This window comes from Vespula vulgaris, chromosome 1 (assembly GCF_905475345.1).
Source record: "Vespula vulgaris chromosome 1, iyVesVulg1.1, whole genome shotgun sequence".
Lineage (NCBI taxonomy): Eukaryota > Metazoa > Arthropoda > Insecta > Hymenoptera > Vespidae > Vespula > Vespula vulgaris.
The window spans coordinates 12077762-12102798 of NC_066586.1; the positions used below are offsets into that span (position 1 = coordinate 12077762).

General features: G+C 31.2%; 1 protein-coding gene across 1 annotated transcript in view; it reads left to right on the forward strand.

Annotated features, from left to right (window-relative positions):
* The window catches only part of LOC127061369 (prolyl 4-hydroxylase subunit alpha-2), a 286159-nt gene that overhangs the window by 2546 nt on the left and 258576 nt on the right, over positions 1–25037 (forward strand). The window lies entirely within an intron of this gene.

Sequence of the window (25037 nt, forward strand, 5' to 3'; positions counted from 1 at the left end):
TGTATTAAATTTGATATTTTTTGATAAGGATCGAAAGTTCGATTATTAGTGATTATTTATCGGCCATTTTACTGAAAGAAAGAAATATTAAGAAAGAAGATTTTACTCTCCGAGTTGTCGAGCGTAGTATATACCTACATATAAGACATCGCATCGTAGGCTGCAGTATATATCCGCGTTAATTTATAGCCTGTCTTCTAATCGTCCTTTACCTGCACCATAATTTATTACTACTCTCCTCGTATTTATTGCTACCTCAAGCGCGCGGGAGTAGCATTATATGTACCAAATTGGTACATTGTGTGCTCGCCGATACACCCTCGATAAATTATTGCAACAACGGAAGGTGTTACGCTTGATACCTAACCGATAACTTACGATCGTAGAAGCATACGTTTCGATTGTGTGATTTTCCCGCTTTCTTTCTTTCTCTCTCTTTCTATTTCTTCTCATTTTATCGCATCATCGTAATCTTCGACAATTGGATCCTCTTGTTTGTTAACAAATTAACTGAACGAGAAAAGATGGTAGACTTAAGATCAATGATAAGTTTTTCTGATCACGATCTTACATTGTATCTTTTGTAACATTTTAAATCAAGTTAACGATGAATTGGATATAAATGTTACGATAATAGTATCGTTTATAAATATATTTTTACAATTTTTTTTTTTTGTAATATCGCGGTACCTAAATAATCTTGTATGATGAATTGGATATAAATGTTGCGATAACAGTATCGATTATATATATATATATATTTTTACAATTTTTTTTCTAATATCGCGGTACCTAAATAATCTTGAATGACGAAGCTTACGTAACGAACTCGTCAGATAAAACTGACGCGATATTCGATACCATGGACTCTTTGTGTAATATGATTATCGATTTATTTCAATCTTTATTCCCTTTTATATAATAAAAGTTATAGTTATTTCTGGAGCTTCAAAGGGATAACTTTCTTTTATAATATTTATTACTTTAGCAAGAATTCTTCCTCACCGAGAAGATCTTTCTTTTCGCTAAGAAATAGAAAACTTTTTTCGTGAGTGAAGTGAAATTAAGAGAGAGAAAGAGAGGAACATCGAAAAAAGGGAATTATCTTCAAAAAGAAAAAAAATAGAGAATTGTCTTGCTGATTTGATCATGAAAAGACCGTTCTTGAGAGTTTTTAAAGTCATGAAATCTTAAAGAGTCGCTCCAAAGTTGAAAAAGTATCTTTAGAAAGTATTTTGGAAAGCTCGGTTGGGATAACTGAAAATATAAGTTTAAATATCGTGAAGTGAGAAAATAATAAGAGAGGGATTTTTTAAAAACGAGGAGATTTATCAATTTATATATATATATATAAAAAGCAAAAGAAAGAAAAAAAAGAAAAGGAAAAAACAAAGAAGAAAAGGAAGAAGAGAATCAAATCGTTAAATAGCCGTTAAAACTTTTCGGACGATATTTAAATGCAATGTGTAATAACGATACGACGTTATTATCGAATTATCGAAAATTGGCATTAACACGGCGCGTTAATCCGAGAGTCCTGGTCGTCAAATATTTGTCCAACGTTGCGTCCAGGTTATTAGCATTTTCGGCCGGAAAATCGTCGCTCGTGCTTGTCCATCTCCTCCTGATCATTTGAATAACAATAGTCGTGCTCGCTTTGCGCCAGTCTAGCTAGTCCGCTTCTCCCAGTTCGAAATTGGCTTGAAAGCTGTGCATAGCTTCGTCGCGAACGCGAGAAGAAGGGGCAGGAGAATCAGGTCGGACAAATTGAACCGTTTTGCGCGCGTTGCTGCTCGTTTCTATCTCGTCACGGAGGCGCCTACGAAACTTTTAACGCTCGATTACGTTCGTGACTACGATGTTATACGCTGGTTTCTCTCATTTACGGATTAACGAGCCTTAGAACAAATTACGATTCGTATCGGTCGTTTCAGTTCGTTAATTTTTTTCCTTATTTTCTTTACTTTTATTTTTTTATTTTTTTTGTTGGCTTATATATATATGTAGCTGCTCGAAGAATAAAGAAGAATAAGAATAAGGAAATTCTTTTTTACGAATTTTTATTTTTATCTTCGTAATGATATAAATTAGCCAGAAGTCATTGTGGAAATATCTTGCAGTAAGATGTTTCTATATATATTTTGAGATAAGTGGTTTTAATAAGATAATAAGCGACTTCCAATATTTTTGAAAGATGTCATTTGATTTATATAAATACATTAGTCAGAAGTCATTAGGAAAATAATCAATCTACTATAAGATAATTGATCTTAATAGAATAATAAAATATTTATTTTTATTTTTTCTTTGCTTTCTTTGTTTTTTTTTCTTAAAATAATTTAATTTATACGTATATATACATACACGTACTTATTTATTAGATATGAAACATATTTGTTTTTCGAATGAGTAATTCTATAATTGTAATAAATAATATAAAAATATACTCACTATAATAAATGTGTATTCCGTGTTCTGTATTCTATTTTTTTTTATTATAATAGTAGTGTTTCATATTCCTTATTCTGTGTTCTGTGTTCTGTGTTCCGTGTTTTATGCATACGAATGGCACTATAGTAGCGTACTTTTTGGATTCAGCGATCCAGATTCGAAATATCGTTGCTGAAGAAAATTTTATTTCATAATTTCTAATGTTTCTTAGTCTTCCGATGCACGGATGATATTTAAAGTACAATTTTATATTTTGCCAAATAACGAACGATAGAGCGAGCGGACAAAAATTTATTTCACACCTCGAATCATAGAACAGTCACATATAATCTGACGAATAAAACGAATGCTTGATATATTATTTAAAAAGTAGAAAAATATTTTTTAAACCTTAATTGTCCATCATGCTTGACGGAGGACTATACTAAAAATAAATAAAAAAAAAAAACAAAAGTATAAATAATATATAGAAATAATAAAAGTTATCAGAGATAACATTTGTTACATAATTGTCACAAATACATTTTATACAAAATGTCGTCTTTTTGAATTTGAATTTGAATTAAATTAATGAAATCAACTTCCTTGATTTTCTTTTTGCTTTTTTATTACTTTGATTCACTATTTCAGAGATACCAAACTTCGAGTAAAATTTCGTATCAAACTGAAGTTGAGGATAATGCTGGGTGCTTTGTCGACGTGGGTGCTAAATTTTGGTGACGATCGTTGGCAATGCGGGCTCGGTTGCGAATTTTTGTCAGTCGAACATGTATGAGCCACTCGACGTTCGAGCCGATCGCACGGCGACCACAAATTTTCTCGTTTCCACGATTATATCGCCCGTATCGCAACTACTGTCATTTATAGCGTGCTTACACGCATACATTGCATTCTCGCACGTGCATTCCCATTAGTAGAAATCTCCCTAGGATTGGGAATCGTTAGACCCTTTAATCCTGTTTCTGGTTCACACTTATATCTTTCAAGCAGAAAACTGTTCAATGTTTTTGTTTGCGTATTTGAAAGAGAACTCTAAACTAGGTACATTTTCCTTTTTCTCGTAGATCATCCATCAAGCCTTGACATGCATGTTTTAACAAAGAATTTGTTCCGATAAGAAATTTATTCTTGTAATCTGTAATGTTCACATATCGTTTTCGTAATACTTACTTTTCTTTTTTATTTTTTCCTTGTTCAAACTTAATCTTTTAATCAAGAAAATGGAGATTTTCAAAAAGTAAATGTATGTGAATGTATGTGAAAGTTATTTGATTACTTGAAAAAATATTTCAATTATATTAATAATATTAATTAAATTAATAATTAAATTAATAATAATAATTAAAAATAATTAATTAAAACACGTTGAGTGTCCAATCGGTTTTGTATATTTATGTAACAACTTTCGTAACTTTTTGTAGATATGGGATATAGAAAGAGTTTATTATATATATCTTTTACAGTAGACTTTATTATTTATGCATTAGAAAATATGCTTGTAAGTTCAAAATATCACAAAAGAAATCTTAAAAATCGATTTTGCAGAATATCGGTGACGCTCATCGTATTCATTGTATTGAAACTTGGAATATAATAGAAAAATATACGATTATCATTCAAAATAAAATGTTATGTACGAACAGAGTAGCTTTACATAAATTAATGAATCATAAAAAGAAAAATTGGAAGGTGTAATGTCTTCTTAATAGAAATGAGAAACAAATGAGTTATTTATTCTTTTATAACGAAAAGAGATTAAATTATTGTGAAGAGTTAGTTCGTTAACGGATTAAAGATATAAAATTTCTTTTACATCTTTATTCAATTGTATTTCTTTTCTTTTTGTACTTTTTCTTTCCCGTTGGAAAATGGAATTATTTCTTTCCAACATAATGCTTTCATAAGTTTTTATATAAATAGTTTTCTTTTTACTTAAAATTTAGAATGCAAATTTGCAAACGATTTTAAAAGAAGAGAAGTGCAACGGAGTGCTATGTAGACAGCACACGTACGTAAATCTTGTCAGGGTAAATTTCTCGTTAAAACTCGTGTGCAAGAACTTGTCGGGAAAATCCAATACCACACTCGAAATATACGATCGATGTGTGTATACGTATATGTGTGTACGTGTCTATCCACTCTAGCGTCAAAATGACTGGATGGATTGACTTAAAATTTATACCAAAAATCATGTTGCACGTCACGAAGATCTACGAATAATTTTAACTCGGTCTGATTTTCGATATCAAAATGATGAAAATTTCGAAGATTAAACAATCCATAACAAATTACATGTATATATACGATCGAAATATTTCAAACTTCGAAACACATGAACATAATGTCAATTAATAACAAATTTTTTTATCAGAGCAATCGATTTGAAATTTACTGCTAGATAATAAACAATAAATAAGAAATATACTGCTATGTAATATAAATTAACTTTTTCTAACCTTTTTGTCGTGCGATCTATTACATTTGTTTGCAATGATAGTACTACTCAAACGTTTATGATATAGAATTTTTAAGAATCTAGTAGACCGGAGTCGTTGTATATTATTTTAAAGATACTTATGTTATTGCGGTATTCCCGTAAACTCGAAAGAACATTCTAACAGAACTTCCTCGAAATCTCTTATAAATTAATCACATTCCCCGCTTTGGAGTAATGTAGCAACTAATATATCGCGGCTTGAAAATTTAACGCTGCTTGTAGGTTGATTAATGTCGATCTGGATGATTGTATAAATCGTCTCCAGATTTTTATTAAAATACAATCGCGACTTAACAAATGTTTACTACAAAATTTGATTATGTATCTCTGTCTCACAATTTTAAAATAGTGAACAATTCAAATTGACTGGTATTCAGAAATGTGTTTCACGTTTTAATTCATTCTTTGAAACGATTTTTGTCAGGCGACAAGGATAATGTTTGAACAACAAAGATATAAAGAAGAAGAGAGAGAGAGAGAGAGAGAGAGAGAGAGAGAGAGAGAGAGAGAGAGAGAGAGAGAGAGAGAGAGAGGAAGAGGAAGAGAGAGAAACAAAGAGAAGAATCGCTCAATCGCTAGGTAAAACGCGATCTGTTTGATTCTGCTCTAGTCATTTCAAACGACGTATCCTGTTACCGTCAACGAAATTCTGCGTTGAAACTTTGAGCGTAAACTATTCGATAGGTGTCACGCAATAATTCCTGCCTATCTGCTGATTCGTTTGACTGCCGGTTCGAGCACGCGCGGCCACAAATTTCATCGTTTGTCCATTTCCATCGGACATAAAATAGACATGAACAACAATCGGGAACAGGGTTGGTTGCCATCTGAATCTCCGTGACTTTGTCATAAATTTTCATTTATCTCTCGGATAACCGCACACTCATTATCATTTTTCGCTTGTCACGTACGGTCAACGCGATACTCGCGATTTTGATCGATTCGTTTGGTATAAATCCCAGTTGGGATTTCATAAATTCATAGCGGCATGGAGATGGTGGTAAATAAACTGTCAGGGTTATATAAACGTGCTAACTTATTTCTATCGGAAAATATAATGTTACATTTTAATGAGATTAATGACATAAAAGGTATAAAAAATCTATTGAATCATGTTTACATTTTAATGAATTCACTTTTGTTAAACAACTCTTCGTAAAATGAGATTAATTAAATGATTTAAGATTAAGTTAAGATTTAAAAATATTTAAATAAATCGAATGAAATAGAACAAAATCACAGATCAAGGCATTGACGTTAATATTAAGTAATATGGTCATCAAAGATCACCAATTTTGCAGCGACCATAAATAACTTAAAAGAAAAGGTATAAAAAGAAACTAAAAACCGAAAATTCGAAGAATCAATCTAACCGATCCGTAAAACTTTAGAAGCAAATATTAATTTGTAAATTTTCTAAAGCACATATTTAATTAGCATAGTCGATTTTATAAAATATTATTTTATAAAGCACATATTCAATTAACACATTTCATTTCATAATAGCATTAATTTTTTTTTATAAACGACATATGCATTTAATTAACATATTGAAGTATCGATATTATGTTTATTAAACAGATCAACTCGTGATACAAAATAGCATTACTTCAGATCGTAGCATTTAAAATATCATAGATTTTAAATTAGTATCTCCATTCAAATCGAAGTTAGCACAATCAAATCCTTTGAAAAAAATCTTCTATGGAATTAAATGGAAAAAAAAAAAACTAGCCGAACATAAATTCATAAGGAAGTATCACAATGGCATCGATTGCATCGATTGTTCTAGAAATTGTTTATGAACGATATTCCTCTTCCTTGGTATGAAAGGTTTTGATAGTAGTTGGTCTTCCTGTTCAAGGACAGTATCACGGATGTTGATTTACGAGTACGCCACGTCGGCTTCGTCGTACCCGTTGAAAGATATTATTTACGTTGAGATTCGGTCGGAGAGCGAGACGCCTCTATACTCGATTCCTAGGTACATGAATTATGGAGACACCAACGTTGTGTACGTAGAAACTCCCTGAGGGTAGGTGCTGCCTCGTGTCGCCGAAACTCCGTCGAGTTCTGCTATTAGTTCTCCCTATTGAAAGGCCAGTTTGTTGTACTTGCACGATTACTGCATATAGAGAGCCGCTATGTTAATATCCTCCGACTGGTAACTTACGAGAGTCCATCGTTCGAGATGTGCACTCGAGTAATAACTGTCGACCAGCTTACATATCTCTCTCTCTCTCTCTCTCTGTCTGTCTATTTCTCTTTCATAAAGAGATATGCTTCATTCCGTAGATTTCAACGATGTAAATCTTGCAATGACAAATTAAATCCCTTTACTAGATTTATGTATGATATTCGATCGATTTCTCTATGTATTACTCGAGTTAAATGGTTTTAAATAATCAACTTTATCATCGTTACTGGAAAGATTGATTCGTGTCTGTTGATAAAGCGTGTAAGAAATTTTTTAATCACATATTAGTTCTTTGTAGTTTTTGATAACATAATAATAGGTATAGATAATAAACAAATTAATCTAAATAATAATTTCTAATAATATAATCATATGAATAATAAATCGTAAGTCTATTGTAGAAATGATGTTATATTCGAGTGTACGTACGATCTTACGAATGTGGTTGCGGGATAAGTGACAAAGAAATATGTATGTAAGGGGTACAAAGTTTTATGGCTTTATCGATGCTATCTCAGAGTCACTCGCGCGTTATTCTTTATGCAGACGGGAAGTGCGATTATAATGCATTCTTTAAACGCGATATTATTTCCGTTATGCTTTATTATTATATAGTTAGATAAATTTATCGTAGCGAATTTATGGAGAAGATTTAGCTAAGATTTTAACGTTCGAAAATAGCGATCGTTTTATTTCGTAGAAAATCGTGACAACTTTTCAATTATCAATTATCATGCTAGAGAGATAGATAGATAGATAGATAGACAGAAAGAGAGAAAGAGAGAAGAGACACATTACGTAGGTTAACCTCAAGTTTAAAACATATAATTTCATAATTGGATCGACGCTCCAGTGGTGAAAGGGTTGCTTCGAGTTCTCGTTCATAATTTACATTCATTTACGAATCTCGTACAAAATACATTTTGAGTACGTGGAAAAGTTAAACAAGCGTCTAGCAACCGTATGATTTGTCGTTTTGATACATATATATGCGTATTCCTACGTATTCGTGTTCATATACCTATATTTCTATGATGTATGTACCTTCCACGAACATAAATCAGAAATTTATTAATGATAAGTAGCTTCTACGTGAGAACCTCTAAAGTGCACTCGTATCCATACATCCACATATTGTGCTGTTTTAATTGCAAGTACATACAGATTTTGTTCTAATATTAAACGAAATAAGAAAAGAGACTTGTACTTCGTGATCGTCAAATCAGAATATTTTTTGAATCAACGAATTTATTTTTTATTACTTTATCTTTTAACCATCTAAAGATCGTGATTGATCTAACAAATGGAAAATCTTGTTTTATGGTACGATTTATGTTTTTTATTTTGTTAAAAAATGAGATGTTAATATTTCATTTAAAGATAAATCGTAAACGTCTCAATGAACATAGACATTTTCTATATAATTTCTTTCTTTTTTACAAGAATCGACTTTACTGGCGATCTGTACGTTTCATCTGGATACTATAAAAAATTTTCTAAACCAATTGCTTTCTAAGAAGACAGAATGATGTCACGTTTGACCTTCTAATCGGTCATGTACCGATGTTGTATAACTTCTTTTAGCGACTTACGATATACAATGAGACGCTGACAAAAACAGTTAACGTTTCTTCTTTCATTCATTGATTTCGACAATGTCGATATCTATTTACGTAAGGTATCCTTTTAAAGAAAGGTCGTAAATAAGTACGTATATAGAGAATAACATATATAAATGACTCATAAACAGTGCGAAGATGCGCAAATGTTCCTGCGCAAAGGTTATTAATGACTAAGCTTTTACCAGCATATATATCTATGTAAATAGGTGTGTATGTATTAGTATACGCGTAGACGACCTCTCTCGATTCATTCTAGCAGACTTTAACAACCGAGGAAGCCTATGGTAAGCTGAAAAATGTCTCCTACCACTTGTACACGTAATATTCTCACATTAAATCTAATCCCCAGCTTTCTGTTTCGAGCCATTAATTTTAACCGGTCGTTAGATAAATAAAATTCGAGTTAATTGCAACCAACGATATCTCCTTTAACGATCATAGGAGGTAACGATCAATAATATTAAACAATAACGTTGAGTCATCATTTCGTTTATTAAGTTAAAATTCAGGAAATATATTAGTTCGTCATGTTCTTGTTCGTATTCATAAGATATATCTAAGTGAATTATTATGTGTCAATATAGATTTAGAAATATCTTGAAACTTGGAATCGACGGTGTAAGTTATACTTATATTTGAATTGGGAAAGGGAAGAGAAGGGTTTAATGTAAAGATTCTTAGTAAGATTTAAGGAAATACAGAAGGAATTTAAACTATTGGAAAGAACTCTTTTGTAGTTCTAACACGAAAAGATAACTAATCCGTAAATTCAGAAAATTATGAAACTCTTGGTAAACTCAATTTTTTTTTGCTTGCGAACTATCTTGTATAAATAATTTTATTTTTTTCATATACGATTCGTACAATTTCATAATAAATTAAAATTTAATATAAATAAAAATTTCATAATACATTAAAAGAACTTTTATAGTTTGCTATATAAAATTGAAAAATAGCCGAATTTTTAAAGATCCATTTTATCCCTTGAAGTGAATTTGAGCAGCAAAAGAGAATTGTGTAATACACACACACATACACACGTATATTTATTTATTTATATCTCTATATATTCACAAAGTTTTATAATTTTATCAATTTTCGGGTTGAATATCTTTCCTCGTAAGACTTATTATAGAGAATTATATATATATATATATTATATACATACATATATAAATATATGCAGACATATAGAAATGTGTTAATATATATATCATGCATGCAGACGTATGTAAATATAAGAATTCATTGAAGAAAGGACAACAAAACAAGAAAGATTAAGGACGAAGGTCGAGACATACGTTCTCTTATACTTTAGTAATTCTTTTCCTTAGAATAAACATATTCTTTTACGTAACAAAATGAATAGCGTAATGTTAGAAAAATTTGTATGTTAAATATATCGCTGCTTTGGATTATTGGTAGTTGCATTTTTGTGAAGATGGGAAATAAGGGTTCGTAGAGTATCGGCTTCTTTGGCAAATGTGATTTCTCTTCTCGGTCACGCCCCGTTTCATTTTGGTCTCTTGTGCCAAGAGTAGTTATACGATCGTGCCAGCAACGTCGGTGCACGCTTTATTCGGTCATTGAATCTCACTAAAGTCACATTTTACGGCGCCTCGTGATCTTCAGGATCGTGCTAGACTTCTTCGTGAAGCAGGACGATCTCGAATCCTGATGATTAAAAGAAGAAAACCGGGACTACGTGATCGACTTGGAGATAATTCGCGTATTTAATTGGCACTATGACCTTTTACGGTGGCTGAGATTTCATTGAATTTATTTAAACTATTCTCGTATTCCGTGATTTATACGTTTTCTTATAGAAATGAGATTCTATTTTATGCAATTATACGTCTAACATTGAAACGACTAAAAAATTATAAGAAACGAAGATTTTTTAAATTGATTTCAAACGATTACTTCTTCGACGTTCGTTTGTAGAAACATTTCGCGATGTTTTAATAAAATCTCTATTATTGAATCGGTTAAGATGTATTAGTTATCAAGTTTCTTGACTTCTTTCTCTTTTCTTTTTTTTTTTTTATTCATTCTTTTTATTCTGAGAGAAAAGTGGCAGTAGGTAATAAAGATATCGAATATTTAATTTTATTTTTCAAAAAGAAATCGTAAAGCAGTCGATGGAGACGCGACGTCGTTATGCCTTTTTGATGGCTGGCATTGAAAACGGAAAACGAGCTATTCAATGACTTTATCGAAGGAAAAGGAGGGATAAAAAAGAGTCACGATACTTTGCCAAGCCACGTTTCTTCGTGGTATTTCCGAGTCGTCTACGAGGATGCTTTTATTTCCGAATAAAAATAATTCAAAGCTTTCGCCGGATTTTCGAGCAATTGAAAGGAAAGCTCGAGAGTAATATCAGTTATTGTCGTCGGGAAACGTCTCGCAAATTAGATAATTAATTAAGTGATAAACCGTGTACGACGTTGAAGAGAAATCGTGAGATATTAAAATTGAATGCGCTTTTTTTTTCTTACTTTAATCTATATTCAAATATTATTCAAAAACTTGACTATTTAAATACTTTATTCGACTAGTTTCATTTATGTAAGAGATAAATTAACGAATTTTTTCTCACTTTCGTTATTCGCAAAGTTTTAAGAAAACGCTTCTAACCAATGGATTTGGAACTTTGTAAGTGACCTTGTAAGTGAATATAATCTAACGCATGGAATCTAATTTCTCTGACACGTATTCATCTTCTCGTGTTGCGTATTTATGCTTGCGTATGTGATTCCAAAAGAGTGAGAAAAAAAAAGGGAAAAAATGATGAGAGTTTAACGCGTCGTCGGTACGAAAGAAAAAGAAATTGATAACGATCTTAATTAAAATTAGGTGGTTAATTTTCCAGTCACAGTCTTCGTAACGCTTTCGAAAATCGTTTCGAGAACCGTTGTTCTCGATTTGCATAATAGTAAAGATCCTTAAGAGAGCACTTTATACGAAAGGATACGTTATACGTGCGGTCGTTACTTACGCGATTTCATTAACCACCGACCTCGTTTACGAACGTATTTTCTACTATGTTATTCTCTCTCTCTCTCTTCCTCTTTCTTTCTTTCTCCTTCTCTCTCTTCTCTTTACATTTTCTTTTTTTCCTCTATTCTTCTAGTAAACGATCACGAAGCTACGGATTGCCTCTTTCATTCGAATTCTTCTTTTCGAATTCATAGTCGTTTCGATCTTTAGTCGTCGAACGCGTTCGGTTTTTTAATTGACATATATTTTTCCAAGTACTGATCGATACTTCACCATCGACATTTTTTACATTACGATAAGTTTTTCGTATTTTGGAAACAAAGTATGTTAGTACGTTATTCTCTACAAATAAATTCCTTTCGCGAAAGGAGATCCTTTAAAGAGTGAATGCATTTAGAATTTCGTTAGAATTTCACCAACGTTTAAAGAAGCTTAATAGAGTTTAAATCGGACTTAAACTCGGCAAATTTTCAAGTATTAAAAATGTGTATTGATGTTCGTTGGAATATCGTATGATATAACGAAGACGATATTCTCTTTTTCGGCATTACTAATTATCGAGTAATTATTATATATACATTTAATAGTAATAATCTTCATTTCTTTCTTTAATTTTTATTTAATTAGCTTAGACTTTCACCTAATTAACTAATAAGATCTAATAATCAGATGTATCTAAAAATAAGATTAATTATATAATTAAATGCAAATTGAAAGTCTGTTATTTAGGAAATTAGAATGAATGATGATGATTCAGATGAAACGTGATTAGATTAAGAAGATAAGCATAGAAACGTAAATTTCCTAGAATAAAATCTGATTTTGAAAACGAAGGAACGTAGGAATTGGTTCGATCAGAATTTCTACCTCCAGTCTGGAATAAATGGTACAGCTTTGTCTTTCTCTCTCTCTCTCTCTTTCTCTCTCTATCTTTCTATCTCTATCTTCCTTTATCTTTCTGCCTCTGGTCATTTTAGATCCTTTATACTGATTCCTTACCGCCATGAAAGAAGACGTTTTCGATTTAATGAAAGGATCCTATCCCGAAGCGATTGTGACCATGTCCTTTTCATTCTGCCACCATACTCACGTAGAATCCAAACCCTCCCTGGTCGCATCCCAAACAAATATCAGGAACAGCCAATATTGATTTTGTCGCCGTTTCTCCTATTCTCTTCCTCTTTTCTCTCGTTCCCTCTCCCTTTCTCCTCCTCTTTTCTGTTCCTTCTTCTTTTCTATCTCTCAGAGAACGAGCAATGTCACACCGAGGAACAAGGCGTGTCAGGACAAATGAAATACGATAAAGCTTATTTCGAGCGTTCATCTTATTATTTAATCTCTGATCGTTTCGATAAATTCGATGAAAATTATCATCGTCTATACGGTACGACATACAACAATAATAATCTTCGGATAGAAGATACTTTTCATATACTTGTCTTCATTTTTATTTTTTTTTTTTAAACATATTAATACATTATATTCGGAATAAAAGAGTCAATCAGGTATTACTTACGTATTATTATTTCTATATATATTTTTATATGTATCATCGAAGATTTTGTAAGGTTCTAGTTGTAGGAGAAATTAGAAAAAAAAAAAGAGAAAGGGACATTTGGTTTATTTACTCGTACACATAGATGTATAATATATATATATATGTAAGTCGTTTTCGAATTTATTTCTTTTTCTCACCATTTATTATGCCAGTCTGGTATGTACAAATCGACGGGAGGAAGAAAAAATGCGTTCGTATGGTAATAAATTTTTCAAAAAGATAAAGAAGTAATGCGCCGGAAGCGTGAAATATCGCGAGGATTAATCCTTATCGTTCACGGTAGATTAAGCTTGCCAGCTTGTAATACGATATACTTTGACGCGTATAACGCAAGACAAATTGATACCCCACGTTCGAATACGTTTGAGAATAAAATGCTGTTCCTGCTGTTGTTGCTGCCTCTGCTGTTGCTGCTGCTGCCGTTGCTGCTGCTACTACTGTTGCTGCTGCTTCTGCTGCTGCTGTGTTACTCGCGTATGACAACTTCAATTTCAATTTTCCGCCCTTCGACTACAAGCTGCACCATGCTTGCAATACAATTGCGAACACGCTTACATGCACGATCATAGGATATATTAAACCGACTACGTCGTTTTTTGTGTCGTATTTATTAAAATTTACAAAAGACGCAGACGTGCTGTAGGAAATGAAATTTTGTCAAATTTTTTTCACTTTTTATTTTCGTTTCATTTGATTATACGATTACTATATGTAAGAAGGGATATACCGTACGAGTCTTCTGCTATTGGAAATAGTGAATATCTCGATTAATAGAACAAAATTTCTTTAGAAAAATGCGTTTCATTCGAAAGATTTGATACAATGAAGAATTTTTATTGAAAAGTTATATTTTCCGGAATATAAGCTTTAATCGAGGTTTCCTTATTTAATTTTTAAGTTAATTATTTTCCGGATGTAAAAACTTTAAAGCGGATTAAGAGGAATTCAAAACGATATTAATACGTACTACCGTTATAACTATGAACGAAAAAATCGTTATAACTATGAACTTAGAAAATTTATCGATTGATACAGGATATTGTTAGTTACAGATATTCAATGTTTCTTCTTTTTTTACGTATATCAATCTCGATTCTCTATCTATCATCAGAAGTTATCGAGACATTGACGTTTTCAATTTGTTATGACTTACCTAATATATTCATAAGATTATCGTTCGAAGATACACGATATTTTGACGTAATATTGTTGGAGTAAAAAATTTGTAGGATTTTAACGAAAGCAGCTCGTATTGATTCGACATAAAATATTTTAACGAGCTCGTGGAACAAATCCATCTCGTTGGTGGAATATATTAAGTCGATGCCGGAGCTTCAATTTCAATTTTCCATCTTTCGACTGCAGACTGCAGCTTGCATCGGGATTACTTCGGTCTCTGGGTTCGTATTGCATGTACATGTGTACGTACGTGTATATGTGTGTACGTGAACATGGAATCGACGTTGAGCCGTCGCTGGAATGTGCCGGGACAATATTCGAGAAGGGTTTCTACCCTAATGGCTAATAAACCGAGCCTCCATAAATTTTCTCTTCCATACCCGCGTTCTCTGCTTCCCTCATTCGTCTTTTCGACCGATTTTACAGAACGAAAGCTGTGCGTTACGCGCGAAAGCTTTCCTTCACGACTCCTCGATTCTATATTTAACGTGGGAGACGATTTCACTACGTTTGACTTCTTTTCGACTTTGATTTTTATCCAAACGACGCGAATTTCGATTTTACATTCGGAGCATTGAGATATCGAAAAATTATTTTTCGCCTAGAAAATTCTTTGTATCAAGTTTGATGGATTGACATAATTTCCTTGAAATTGATTGAGCTCGAATAAATTTTGCTCAAGAAAAAAGAAAAAAAAAAGGAGAAAGAAATAAACGGAAGAAAAACTAACTCGCGTTATATAATATATTTATTTCAATAGAATGGTATTTTTTCGATTTAGCGTCAATTTAGATTTTCATTTTCGAAACTTCTAACGATATTTAAATCAATCGCTTCAACCTCAGGATTCCGTTCAATCGTGATGTCATTCAACGTAAGGAAGCAATTTAAAATCGCTGACCCTGTTTGCGTGGTTCGTCGGAATCACATTTTTATTTTTGTCATTATCTTTCTCTCTCTCTCTCTCTCTGTTCCTCTATTTCTCTATTTCTCTCTTTATTTTTCTCTTTTTCTCTTTTCTGGAGAAAGACGTCTCTGATTCGTTTCCGATTCGATGAAAGTTCAGCGATGGATGGATCTTGGATTGAGAAACGGTGGTTGAAGGGAACGAAGAATTTAAAGAAAGAACGACGTCGAAACGTTCTGGTTGCGGTCGTTGCATGAAGTCTCGATGAAATGCAAACGAGTGACTACAAAATGTCGGAAGAGAGAGAGAGAGAGAGGAAGAAAGAAATAAAAAAGAAAAACGGAGCTTATTTGCGTTTAGTTTTACGATACATCTCGACGTCGAGAGGATTCTCAACTGTATTCAAAATTTGCGACAAAGTACAATTCTTTTCTATCGGTAGGGTATTTCGTGACTGACGCGAAAAGATTTTCGGCGACATGAAGAAGCTTTCATTGAAATCTTGAAAGTTAGAAACTCGATGTCTCACGACGGTGTTATACACGAGTCTAGTCAGATGAATTTATAGATTTTGACTTACAACCAAAATTGATCATTTTGCGTTTTAAACGGTTAAATAATTATTATTTATTTATTTTTTAACAAGTCACAATTTTGATTTAATGAGAATATGAGAGGGCAAAATTTGTTAAAATCTTAATTATTCTAATTATTAATATTTGTTTTTTCTTCGTTTGTACCTTCGTTAACTTTAATTATCTCATATACACAATAAATTTCACTCATTCGTTTATCACGGAAAGGATGAAAAAACGAGTATACTTCCCGCTTATTATTTTAATTATTTTAATTATCAATTTTCAGTTTTTCTTAATTCTGACCTTCGTTAATTTTAATTATCTCACACATATATATATATATATATATATATATATATATATATAATAAGTTTCGTTTCGTACCTTCGTATTAGAAGGATAAAAATTGGGTATATTTTCCACCCTCAAGAACGAAACATTCCCTCTTACTAAAGTTTATTCGCTGTTTTATTTCTCGCGTAGTTGAACGTATGTCAAAGTCAAATAAGAAGCGCTTCTGAAAGAAGAAGAGAGGGAGGAGAAAAAGGAGAAGGAGAAGGAGGAGAAGGAGGAGGAGGAAGAAGAGGTGGTATGAGAGCGGAAGAAGCAGAGGGAAACAAACTTGTCGTTCTCGAAAGTCTTGCGAGTCTGTGCTCGCGTTCTCGCGTGCATACACGAACAAGAGGAATTTCGATTTGGAAAATCTGGATTTTCCCGAGTGGTACGAATCGAGGAAAATGAAGCAAGTCAATTGTCAGGCCTTCCTTCCTCTCTTACTTACTTCCTTTCCTTTCCTTTTCTTTCCTTTCCTTTCCACCGTCTACAACTTTGTGGACGGTGAACACGAGGACTCGACGGACTTGAAAATCCGTGAAAACTTTGCAATTCAATATGGCTTCTCTCGACTACTCGGCCAAGTGCAAATGTGAAACCTGTGTGTCCACTTTGGAGGAATATTCTTATAAGCGTTTTACTGTAAATCGAAAGACGAAAGAACGTATAATTTATCATAAGTATTTCAAAAGTAATTCCGTAACAAAAAATAGTACTTTTATTTCTCCAGGATTTTATACATGTATATATATATATATATATATATATATATAATATATTTTATATATATATATATAAAATTATCATAAGTATTTTAAAAATAATTCGATACAAACGACTAGTACTTTTATTTGTTTAGAATTTATTGTGGTGTCCGAGTAAATATTTTGCGAGTAGTTGAAATTACAAGAAAGATCATTAAGAAAAATTTTAATCTAGTGTGCCTATTTTTTCTCTTTTTTTCGAGTTATGAAGACTAATATAGTTCTTTTTCTTTTTCTCTTTTTTTTTTATAAATAGATATTTATAGTTTTATTTTTTATATACACATATAGCAGTGGTCATTTAGAATCGAGATCATATTTAATAAAATATTTCTACTATGTATCGTTCACGAGATAATTAACATTTTAATCATTGACTAACAGATCCATACAGTGTACTGTAATTCACATTCCATGATAATGCATTATTTACAAAGCAAACAGTCAGATATTTTGAGCATTTGTAAAAATGTTATGTAGTCTAACGATTGTTTTTCAAATCGTGGTAAGAAAAACCAACTATTTTAATATTTAATCTATTATCTCGGAAACGATGCATAGTAGCAATTTTTTTTCATATGTAATTTTGATTGCAAATGGTTACTATTATATGAATATGCAAAAAGATATTATAGTTATAGGCGTATATAATTTTTCTTTTTAATAAATTTTCTTATAACTTCAATCAGTTGGAAGATATTTGTTTGGACATTTATGAACGAACACACGTTATATTTAAATATATGTATACATATTTAATACTTCATTACAACAGAATAGAGACTATAAATAATAGATTCAATATATACATAATATAATATATTATAAACTGTATTACAGTATATACATATGTATCTACAGAATATATACTATATATATATAGTAAAATATATACGCAAAATAATATATTATATTATAAACTGTATTACAAATCAATGTAAAATTATTATAGTTTTTATAATACAGTTGGAAGGATTTTAGTATTGTTTATCTTAAAATATATTATCTTATAATATTTTATAAATAATAACATAATATAGTATTTGAGGAAATTTACTTAGTTACTATACGGTTATGAAATTTTAGTTAAGAATACTCGACTTCATTTTATCCGAGAGAAACGAAGAATGAGGAAAAAGAAAAAAAGATAGAGATAGAGAGACAGGCAGACAGGGAAGGAGTGAGTTCCCGTTGCCGAGTCCACGTACGTACGACCCTTTTTTCTCCCCGTTTCCAGTTGGAAAGTATACACTCTTAACAATGAAACTGTTTACCGAGATACTCCACAAATCGCCGCTTTTCCGTCGTGTCGACTGTCGAGCTTCTTACAGAACGCGTTAGTAATTTAAATTTATCCATTTACCCATTGACATTTCGCAAAAAAAAAAAAAGAGAGAAAGAAAAAAAATATTATAAATGTCTTGAAACATAAAATGATATTCAAAAGTAATAAGTATATTTATTTGAAATGATTTTCGAAGAACTCGTTCTTTCTTCTTTATTTTTAATGCACTTCTTGTTTTTCTATTATTAACTTATTTTATTATTCGAAAGATAAATAATATATTTATCGTATTAGTAACGTTGAGAAAGGTCGAAAGTTTTGAAAGTTAGAGATGCACAGAGACTGCGGTAGTTACTATTTTCTTCGTTTTTTCTCGGTTCGTAGATTCTTGTAACATTTGCATGGTGGCAATCCTTGTTTGTTTCGTGGATTCTTTTTAGATCTTTAAGAACAGAAAAAGGTAGAGGAAAAGGGAGATAAAGAAGAAAGAAAAGAAAAAGAAGAAAGAATATAGGAATGAGAGAGAGAGAGAGAGAGAGTGAGGTTGGAGGAAATGTAGATAAAGAAATAGAATGTGGTATTTTGCAACAAAAAAGTAGAAAAACGAAAAACGTCACATGCAGAAAATCTTAATCTATGTGATGCTTTGTTTGTCTCGCAGAAAATTTTGCGTTCTTTCGTTTTACGCGTCCTCGAGAAAAAAAAAGAACTCAGAAAAGAAAAAAAAAGAAAGAATCCTTTATTATTTTTGTAGATTTTCACTCGGAGAGAAAATAATCTTTACTTCTCTTATCTTTCTTTTATTTTCTTTTTTCATTTTTTCTTTTATTTTTTTCATAGCTTTTGCGCGCTTTTCCAAGGTATACGTACTTAAACATTTTTTCTTTTTAATCGCGTTGAAGTGCATCCTACGTTTGTTTTTTCATGATCCCGAATGCACCTTTGTATGCACTGTTTTATGCAAGACTTCTTATAGCTCGACAAGTAATTTTACGCGGGACTCGAGTGGAACTTTCGTTTGACTGAATTCGAAAGAGTTCTACATATTTCTCTCTCTCTCTTTCTTCTTATCCTCGTTTCCTTTTATTTTACAGATTGTTTAAGATTATTTCAATATCGTCGGTCCTTGGCGGATATTAATATTAATTAAAAATAACGTCAATTTATTTCGATAAAATTTTATTTTTATCACAAACTTTACAAGCTTTCGGTACTATTTTAATTCTTTTTTTTTTTTAGAAATCCACGTAAATATGATATCTTTTTGTTGAAAATTAGCGAATTTTTTTAAAACTTAATTTTATTCCCGAAGACAATGTCCTCCATTAATTAATTCTTTTTTATCTTTATTTATTTTAACACATTCTTTACTACAAAAATTGTTATATAACAGATATAATATGTGCTCGAATTTTCTAATATTTGTAAATTTATATAAAAAGAAATTTATTGATGAAGAGGGATATCTGCTTTTTTATACAATTTATCGAGAATTGAGACATATTTGATGTTGAAAATCATGTGGATAGAAATTCGAAATATTTTTAATTTATTTATAATAAGAAACGTCTTATAATGAAGATAAATATAATAAGATTAAATATCTTCTTTCACGAAAAATCATTATTTAATTAATACTTTAATATTCCGAAGATCGGATTTCTCATGCTAAATTGAATCGCCTCAAGAATGCATGTATGGGTACAAAGTATAACAAAATGACGTGTCAAAGTTTCTGGAATGTATTCCTCATATATAAAGAATAAAAATAGGTCCTATCAACATGGGTCCGGAAATGCTTAATTTCTCAGTGATAAGACTTCCGAATATGATCTTACAATTAGTGCATTGTAATACGTCAAACCATAAACGAAATGCATGGACGTGAATGTATTCATTTGTGTACATTGTCTCATCAATATAGCAGAATGAATAATACATAGATATTCAATACATAAACTCCAACAACACCTAACAAGCTTTAAAGAAATTATTTGAATACACATTACCCCAGGAATTTGGAGCGCATTCGGAGTTGAGGCATGTATTTAGTCAGGTGGACATTTCGAATATTTCATGTAAGGGAATGTCAACAGAGTGTATCATAATTCCAGCATAATTGGATTTACATTAACATATATTATAAAATTATATATAATATGGAAGAAATATAATTGGGGTACACTATTATCATACTTGAACATTTTATAACTTGGAAATTAAACATTTCTAGACTTATGTCGATAGAACCTATATTTTTTCTTCTCTACATGCGAGGAATGATGTTTTTTTTTTTTTGAAGTTTTATCGTGAATTTTTGTTACACTATGTGTGTGTATATATATATATATATATATATATATATGTAGGTATGTATGTACGAATATATCTATGTATGTATATATGCATATACGAATGTACGTACGTATATATATCTACGAACGTATGAATGTATGTATATATATGTATTTACGTATATGTATATACATGATCGATTTAATTGCTACGGTCGTTAAGGTCGAAGTGACCCTAAGAGGCTCTCGACGAATAGGGGAAGTCGAGATGCAATACTCTCAATTCCAACATCAAATTTAATCATAATGCGAATATACTGAGATCGATTATGTTGTTCGATCAAACTTTCAACCTATTTCATTTTGTACTTATTTCTATATGCAGAAATACGATCGGATCGAATGTATGCTAATGGGAATAAAATCATGGAATAGTATGTAACGTGAATGATGTTTTCCAGATGTATAAATATTATCGAAAAATATTCCTTCTAACTTTTCTCGAAGTAGTACAACGAGTGAACAATACGAAACGATACGAGTATAACTGTACGAATGTAAACGACAGGACAATACATTGAAAAGTCGTGCAGCGAATAAGCATAGAAGCTTCGGGCTAACATAATTAAATGATTTTTATTAAAAGTATAATACTTATCTACTTGGAGATTTAAATTCATAAATTTGAAAAAACACGTGTATTTGTAATACATAGTAATATAGTAAAATAAAATAAAATAATATAATATAATATAAATAATAAATAATATAAAATATAGAAATAATAATATAATATAAAAACTATACATAGTAACATAATAAAATAATATCACATAAAGGATGTCATTAAAAGAATTTTTGTCAAAATGTAAATAGAAAAATTTTAATATACTGTTATTAGATGGAATTAATTAGCAACGTTATTTATGAGACTTCTATTAATCTCATTATGGCAATCTTATCACGAATTTTAATCCAGAGTTTTGGATGTATATAAAGATACTGAAATTCAGATTGTTGAGAAGAGTTTTAAGATACGTAGATCGAGATCTGTCGTTCAACGTTATTTACTGTTTTTTAAATCAGTTTAACATTATATATAATATATTCGACATTATTTAGAACGTGCAAACTAAACACGAGTTCAGGTTAAATAAAATTATTAATAAGATTTTATCGATGAACGTTTTAATCGATTATTCTTCTAAAATCGATTATTAATTATGTTTATGAAGGTTTGAAAAAAATACTAGTATAAAATGACTAGTAGTAATAAAATTTGCGATATGTTTAATCTTGATTTTGAAAATAGAGAAAGAGAGAGACAAACAGACAGACAGAGAAAGAGAGAGAGAGAGAGAGAGAGAGAGAGAGAGAGAGAGAGAGAGAGAGAGAGAGAGAGAGAGAGAGAGAGAATATTCTTAAGATCGAAGGTCACACATCGTCAACGTTTGGATCGAATATATGCATATGCGGAGTCTCGAGTACGAACACTCGACATATCGATGCTGCTCGTCGACCCCAACGACGGCTCTTTAAATTGAACGAACGTGTTCGATGTCGACGAGTAAATGATCAGCATTGGATGGGACTGTGTTAGTTGACTGGCTGGCTGGCTGGCTGGCTGGTTGGTTGCTTGGTTGGTTGGTTGGTTGGTTGGTTGGTTGGTTGGTTGGTTCTGTACTTCGTCGAAGAGGAGTCGAGAAAGAGAGAGAGAGAGAGAGAGAGAGAGAGAGAGAGAGAGAGAGAGAGAGAGAGAGAGAGACAAAGGTAGAATGAGATAGAGATAGAAATAGAGAGAAAGAGATAAATAGACGTAGAGGAACAGCAGACGAGAAGGGGAGAATTCAAGGCGTTGGTGGGCCAGTCGAAGGCGCTTTTCAATACGAAAGTCGACATTCATCCGACCATCGAGAGGTATCGATGTCGTATAAACAATAACAGAAGCTAGCTTTTGGTGATACCTTGTCTATTGAAGGTTTTAAGAATTTCTAAGCGACAGTAAATTGTTGAAGTTGCAGAATACACTTTCATCTTTCCTTTCGACAAAGACTTTTCTATTGTATATACAGGTGTTCTATTATATTTATTTCGATTACATATTTTACTTTCTCGTAAATTTATTATAAACATTTATTTTTCTATTTCGTTTCGTGATGTCGTTGGGATCGATAGGATTTATTAACGACTTTTTATTTTGTTAATTTTTGATGAAAATGTGAAGAACGGATTGCTAATAAAACGCGAAAGGAAACATATTTTGACGAGGTCGTCAACATTCTGACGTTCGTTGCATTGTTCTGTTCACGTATGATGAAAGAAAAACTACCGATCCTCGATAAATCGTCGTTAATTGAAAGAACGCTTACGTTCTATGTACGTTCGGGCTATCAATGTCCTTTTTAAGGTCAGATTAAATTTATCTGACAATGATTCGTTATATTCGTTTATATTTAAAATTAAAACACTGTTGGAGACATTCTTTTCATTATATAAATGGTCGGATATTTAATTTGAGATATCTAAATATCTCTGTTATTTATGACTTTATGGAAAAAGTCCTTGAGAGAAAATTACGCTATTTAAAGGGAAACACCTAAGAATAAGATAATTTTCTTTTCTCAAGGTTATTTTTTTAAAGGGATTTCGAGACAATTATTTCTTTTTTCTTTTGTTAAATAGTAACATATATTTTTTATCACGTTAGTCAATCTGTCTAATAATTCTGCATAAGAAAATATTAATTCGTTTATATAAAAATACTGTTTATTTAAGACATATTTTTTCTTTACAATTTCAATATTTTTAAGACCATATACAAATTTATTAAAACGTAGTAAGAGTAGTAGTGAGTATATAGTATTAGTAAGACAGTGATAGCTTCTTAATAATATCTAAATTAAAATATCTATTAAATTAATAATTTTTAGACACACGTGAAAATTAACGTGAGTTGATAGTTTTTATCTAATGCATTAAAAAACATATGATTTTATTTAAGGAAACAGTGATTATCTCGAAATCTCTTGCAAAAAATGACCTTGGAAAAGAATGATCTTATATGATAAATAACAGAGATATTTAGCTGTTTCCATTTAAATGCCTCACTATGTATACAGTGCGTCTATAAAAAGATGTCATAAAAAATATACATGTTAAATCGTAAATTCAATTATTATATTTATTTTCTTAATTTTCACTTACTGAACGATACATTGTTAGAACTGTATAGTTGCCACACCAAACGAGGATCCAAGATTCTAATGAAACTATCCTATTTCCAAAGAGAGCTCACAGTTACAACCTTGTTAGAGCATGTACACATTCCAATTATAGTTCGTTTAAACCCTTGGAAGCTGGGTAAACGTATCCTGTTATTATACATGTATGCATGTATGTCTATCGAAAATCTATAATATATTCACACGATTTTTTATTATATCAAAATGTTATTTAATTTTTATAGCTTTGACCTGCGGTTATTGAATTCTATTGAACTTTATTAATTTTAATTTTATTTAAGCCAATTATATAATTGATCATTGAATTTTATTAAAATTAATTTCTCTTAAGATAATCATATAATCGTTTATTTAATATTATTAAATATAATTTTATTTAAGCTCTTATACTCGTCATAATTCTTTTATCGTTTGAAAAAAGAAGAAGTATATAAATTTTCGTTAAAAGAGAAAAATTCTGCTTTCGTGATTTTGAGTTATAAATTTTTCCTACCTTCCAAATGGAAGGTACTCGTATCGAAGATACGCGGAACGAAAAGTAACGCGTTTCTGTACACACAGATATACTACCCTATACTTAGATTGTGTGTGTGTGTCTTACCTTCGTAATGTTACGCTTCCGAAGATTTAAGTACCACTTAAGTTTCACTGCATTCTCGATCTTGTTGACGCGTTTGTATTTAACCACACATACATGTCTGCAACATGATACGCATACTCGAGTTACTTGTAGATTTTCTGTTGACATACTAGTACACGGAAAACAGTTTGCTTTCCTTGAATAGTTTCGTCGGAGATGTTATCATTGAAATTTTCTTGTAATTACTTAACGTCATAATTTATACATTTATGCAGATTGAATCTTACGTTTGTTAGAAAGAGAGAAAAAAGAAAAAAAAACATGCTAATTAGTTTATTTCGTGTAACCTTTCAATATATCTCAATAAAAACGCACGCGAAACGTGTATTCTTTTGTAATCGAAGGTTCGTTACGGTTAACCTAATCTTTACGTACATATATGTACATACATATATACATACATACATAATATACACACACATATATATATATATATATGTATACATATCGGAAGATCGTGAATATTATATGGAAAATAGAAGAAAGAAAA